This window comes from Lolium rigidum, chromosome 3 (genome assembly GCF_022539505.1).
Source record: "Lolium rigidum isolate FL_2022 chromosome 3, APGP_CSIRO_Lrig_0.1, whole genome shotgun sequence".
Lineage (NCBI taxonomy): Eukaryota > Viridiplantae > Streptophyta > Magnoliopsida > Poales > Poaceae > Lolium > Lolium rigidum.
In genome coordinates this window covers 176,734,258-176,739,729 of record NC_061510.1, presented here as the reverse complement: position 1 = coordinate 176,739,729, position 5,472 = coordinate 176,734,258, and the positions used below count along the sequence as shown (strand labels likewise).

Sequence of the window (5,472 nt, the reverse complement as noted above, 5' to 3'; positions counted from 1 at the left end):
CATAAACACTACAATAGAAAAGCTCAGTAGCTTACAAAAAAAGGTCCTATTTATAGGTTGGTAAAAGAACACAGGCCTATACTAGGAAAATTGCCCGTACGTTGCGACGGGAGAAACGTCGATAAAATATTGTAATGATGTAGCTAAGGTTCATCTAACGGATCCAGACACTTTCTAATGGAAACCGTAGACCAAAAAACGGTTCTAAAATAAAAACAAAAAGTAATCTGACTTGAGCCAACGATTCCGCCGAATTAATGTTTGTCTGGATAACCAAGATAGTATCCCACCTATATATTTCGAGGGGCAAAATAAATAAAATCAAGAGTCTCTCCTCACATTCTCTCATAGCAGATCAAAACCTTTGCTGATTCATGGATTGGTCGGTTTGCAAAGTAACTCTTTCCACCCTATCGTATGTTTTTCAGTTCATACTGAGCAACAAGAGAGGAGAGAAGTAGCGTCATACTGATCAACGTCATATTACTGAAAAACTGCACGGCCTACACATTGAATAATCCGTTTGCATACCTTGACAGCATGTTGTTGCAGCTATTCCTTCCCAGCACGGGCGCAAACCGGAACATCGCATAGGCCATCACTCCATCAGTACAGATCGTGGCAGCATGCTGATTTGTTGCGACGGCCGACCAATCTATTTTCAACTTTCCCGAGATCCTCCCTCGTTCTGAATTCTGAGGAGCCGTCGAGACCATCTTACCCCACGTCACGGTCCGCACCTGATTAATCATCTAGGCGTCGGTGCACAATGAGTAGCACGGCCGCAGAGTTCACCGTCTCCGTGAATCAACACCAAGATCCTCCATCATTCCAACGTGCACCTGATTTTTCATCCCGGCGCGAGAAGCTCGAGGAAGTCCTTAATGCAGCAGCGACGATGTTGCAGAAGAGCGGTGCAACAAGAGCGCGGGGTGTAGAAGCTTGAAGCCCTCGTCGGACGGACTCGCTGGTTCCTGCTGCTAAGCTGGGGTTTTCTGCTTGCCGAGCGGATTCGTTCGAATCTCAACTCGTGAGGAGGCGGTCGTTTGTTCCCTCGATCTATATCGGTGGGAGGAAGGACGCAGCTGCGATCTGTTCTGATGTCCTACCTTGAATCGAATCAGTATTAAAGGCCGCGTACGTCTTGCCATCGTTTTCTTATTCAGGTAAGAGAGACTTGAGATCGGCCAGGACTCTGTAGTCGTACTGAGCCCTGGTATTTCCTATGAGACGGCGTCGTATGTCAGCCGGACACGTGCGACGGACGAAAGCACCTAGTGGGACGGACGAAAGCGCACAATGACGGACCAAACCACGGAAACGCTTCGTACTTTATTATTAGGTATAGATAACTCAATTATACTATTCCTTCATGTTTTCTCCTCTCAAAAGATTGTACTGATCATGTCAAGTTCAGAGAAAGTTGCAAGTGCTATAACATTTTGAATAAAGAGAAGACTTTTTTTTCGAGTACCCGCAGGAGATCTACGAGTTTTGTATTTAGATAGAAGTGGCATAAGCCAAATACAGAGAAGTTACCACCTTCCCCCGGAGCCACAGATGGCCCTAGGGAATGAGCCAAGCTCTAACTAGATATCTCCCTGCGATCCACCTCTACCCCTATAGCGGATACGACAAGCGATCCAACCACGCCAACTGGAGACGATGGTGGCCAGAACGTGAGCTACTGTCTCCTCCTTGACGTGGAAGACGCGTCCGTTTCTTTCAAGCCATAGGGAGCAAGTGACAAGCGTAATCAGGGAGTTGGCTTCCTTTAGTCCCGTGCCCCAGAGGTGGGCGACGGCGCCAATAAAGAAGACTAAACCTTGTACTATGTACCAAAAAGATAAAGGTGGCCAATCAAGCTGATTTACCAATTCTTCATTGGTCAATAAGTTATATAGAAAGTATTTCAACTCTATACTCAGCATTAAGTGTAACGCAGTATCCGTTCTGGCATAAGACGTAGCATAAAAAAAGCAAGTCTGCATTTTTTAAGGGGCATCAGTATTATGGAATCAATCATTACTGATCATATACCAAAACAAAAACATAATTGGCCATGCCTGTCAGCTAAAACAACAGAGAAAATGTTTGTTGTTCATTTGTTTCACTGGATGTGAACTGTTATTAGGCAAATCAAGGAAAATCAGGGATACCCATGGCTGCGAGCACGGTAGAGGAAGTCGGTGGCCCCGAATCCAAGGGGACATATTCAGATGTGAGATTTATGTAGAGGAGAAAGACCTCCATACCAGAAGATGACAACAATCTTGATAGGAAGCAACATGCCACCGTTCTTGGTGTAGGGAACTGGATTAAGATTACACACGCAAAACTGAACTTTAGGAGGCGGCGGTGAAAGAGGCAGACACAAGAGCACCTATGCACCCTCTGATTGACCTGCCACCAGAGGAAAACGCCTTTAGAAGGCTTACATTAGTTGAACATAACATTCCGAAACAAGGCTCACATTTCAGTCTATTATTGAAGAAACAATTAATTGATTAAGAGTAGACTAATAGAAAAAGGCATGATTTCTCAAAGAACTATGTTCTGGAAAACACCTTAGAAGGACTGTATATTTTACACATATAAAAGGATTGCATTAGTTACCCACAAACATTGTAATGTTCTTCTTGAACTGCTCTAAGAGCCCACATGCATTAAATGTAATACTGTAATCATAAATAGAGAAATTATCGACATACTACTATATATAGCTGTAAAGCTGAGACGGAGGGTTATTCTGCCAGTGTCTTAAATCATAACTCCTTAGTGATATCCATAATCTGAGTGAACCAGCAGCACCAGAGTTGTCAAAAAAAAAAAAAACAGCAGCACCATATATGAAACAAATGCAAAATTTTACCTATTTGAATTTTCTAACGTAAAACAGAAGAGGAAGGTGAACAATGTCATAAACACTTCAATTAAAACATGTCTTTTGATATTCAGTATCCCGGGCTGCATTATTTGTTGGAACCCCTGAAACGGTGAAAGATTTGTTTAAACACAGTATACATACAAACATTTCTTATTCGCCAAAAGTGGTTATAGTAGCTGCAAAAATCTTAACAGCCCAAAAAATGCCGTATTGTTAAGAAGGTCTGAACCAGTATCTGTACGTAAATAGGTCGGTTTTTTGGCTCATATTTTAACATCATGCAAATACCAAATCCATCAAGTAAATCTGTATTTCATAACAATGAGTGGATTAGAAAATAACTGCAAAAAGCGAATAGTTCGTTGAAACCGAATATGTAAACCTGACACCACAATATTTCAGGCTATTGTCACTTCGAAAGTTAGCTCAACTTTTTAGTTCGTTTGTCTGATAGCTTTTTCTTCAGTTTGCTAAATAAGCAGTCCGTCCGGCAAGCTTGTTTTATTGAGGATCTATTTATGGCATGCCCGAAACACATAAGGACCACAGACCATGTTTATGCTATCATCAACCTTCACGCCCAAGAGAAGAATGATCAAACATGCTGCTATAAGACCATATCAAACATGCTGCTATAAGACCAGGATCTATTATATCAGTTTTTCTGCATGATAGATTTATGAGATTAGCTGATCTACAACAAAAATACTTGTATCATTAATAAACAATGGTAACTAATAATAGAGACAGTTGATGATGTAGAAATTACCAGAGCAGCGAAGAGTGGCCTGAGTCAGTATGCATCAGCACGCAAGTGAGCAATTGAACCTGAGTGAAAATAGAATTAAAGAAGAGAAGCAGTCAGTTAGAAATAACCACAGTGATGATAAGAATCAAGACGACCTCTGAAACAAAGTAAACACTAAAACTAAAAAGGATATGAGGACTGGCAAGAAATGCATGTTTATTTAAAATCCTAGTAGTTTGGTCAAATTATCTACACACAACCTTGTCTGAATGATTAAAATCTCTGTATCCTATTGTTATAAATTCATGCAAGTTGCAGGTCTGCATCAGCTGGACCTTCTATGCATCCAACAGGCAATAGGACTCAAGCTTAGTTATATGACCAAAACTATCGCATACCTTCCAGCTCTCACCAAAACTATCGCATACCTAGTAAGCTCTGTGAAAGGCCCCCCTGTGTGATCTAACTACTCCAAGTACACCAGCAAGAGAAACGTGTGCACTTCCGTATAGAATGTAGGAAGATCACAACAAAGGATATATAAAATTGGAAGGGAAAAATATTGCAAACAAATTACAGAACACCGAAGTTCGGGGACCAAAGTGCCAGTACATCATTATTGAACCTGCACAATCATTTGGGGTATCTCTGTAGAGTTCCGAATGCCCATTTCATGTGCAGATCTTCAAACTGAATTTTACCACATCAGCAACAGAGCATGATTTGGTTAGCAAGCAAAGTATGACCAGAACTCGCATACCTGTCCAATTGCTTCAGACCAGCGTGCATGAACAACTTCCAAGAATTCATCTAGAACGCCTAAGTATTCATGTCCTTCCAACCAAGGTTGCTTCAGTCCTAAATTTAGGAAATTACTCAATAAATTGCGCTAAGATGCAAGAATTTACTCCAAATAGAAAATCAGTTTCACCTCTTTTATTCCGAAGAAGTATGATTAGAATCTTGGGTCCCCTTTAGGATTAAATCAATCTACAGAAAACTATGGCACAAATCATCTCTGGGAAAGCATAGAATCTCTCTGAAATTGAATTTCCAAAGAAGACATGAGACACGCATAGTCACCCTTAGAAACATGAGGGAGTAGTAGTGAATCTAAAGGAGGCCGGCTGGAGTCCTAAATCTTGTGAATCGTGAAGAATGGATGGAACGGACAGATCGAAAATTCAGTCTTGCACAAACCAACGTTGTGTATCATGTATATGGAGATCCAATGGTTGCTCGAGGGAGTCCACAGCCTCCTCGTTCGGGACTCGCGGAGAGGCGTGCCAGAAGTCCAGACTTGGGCGAAGGCAGTCCAGTCAAAGGCGGCGGCAGTCCGGAGTTCGGACTACTTCTCATCGTCCGCGGGGAGCACCACGGTGAGTATGCCGAGACCCAACGCGAGCAACTCGGTGAGGAACTACAACGCCGTGGCGCCCAAGCGCTCGCCCCAAGACACATCGATCTCATGTTCGAACGACCATGGCCGGGAGCGGAGGAGTTTTGGAGGCGGAAGGGTTGTCCACCGGCGGCGCGTAGGAGGTGGGGAGGCGGCGCAGTGCCCCGCCGGCAGCGTGCGGTAGGCTGGGAGATGGTGGCGGCCAGCACGCAGGAGAATGGGAGGCGGCGCAATGGTCCGCCAGCGACCCAAGGAGGTGGGGAAGGCGGCGGCGGCCGGCGCGCAGGAGATGGAGTAGGGCGCCGACGGATGCGAGGGTTGGGGGCTCGGGGAAGAGAACCCGTTGAGGTTGTTTTTTTTAGATGCTTTGAGGTTGGTTTTTTTTTATATAACCATATATTTTATTAGACAATCTGTTTACGGAGATTACACATATGG

General features: G+C 43.5%; 1 long non-coding RNA gene across 5 annotated transcripts; it reads right to left on the bottom strand.

The window, feature by feature from the left end:
• Window positions 1-1,972: 1,972 nt before the first annotated feature.
• On the bottom strand, window positions 1,973-5,162 carry LOC124698704. Of its 5 annotated transcripts, none has more exons than XR_007001059.1 (4): window positions 4,567-5,162; window positions 3,657-4,493; window positions 2,873-2,988; window positions 1,973-2,792 (listed from the first exon to the last, which is right to left on the bottom strand). It is a non-coding gene; the product is annotated as an uncharacterized LOC124698704 (long non-coding RNA). The 5 variants fall into 5 exon arrangements; XR_007001060.1 differs by having other exon boundaries at window positions 2,873-4,325; window positions 4,396-4,493; XR_007001058.1 differs by having other exon boundaries at window positions 2,873-4,493; window positions 4,567-4,635; window positions 4,719-5,162.
• Between the last annotated feature and the right edge of the window lie 310 nt (window positions 5,163-5,472).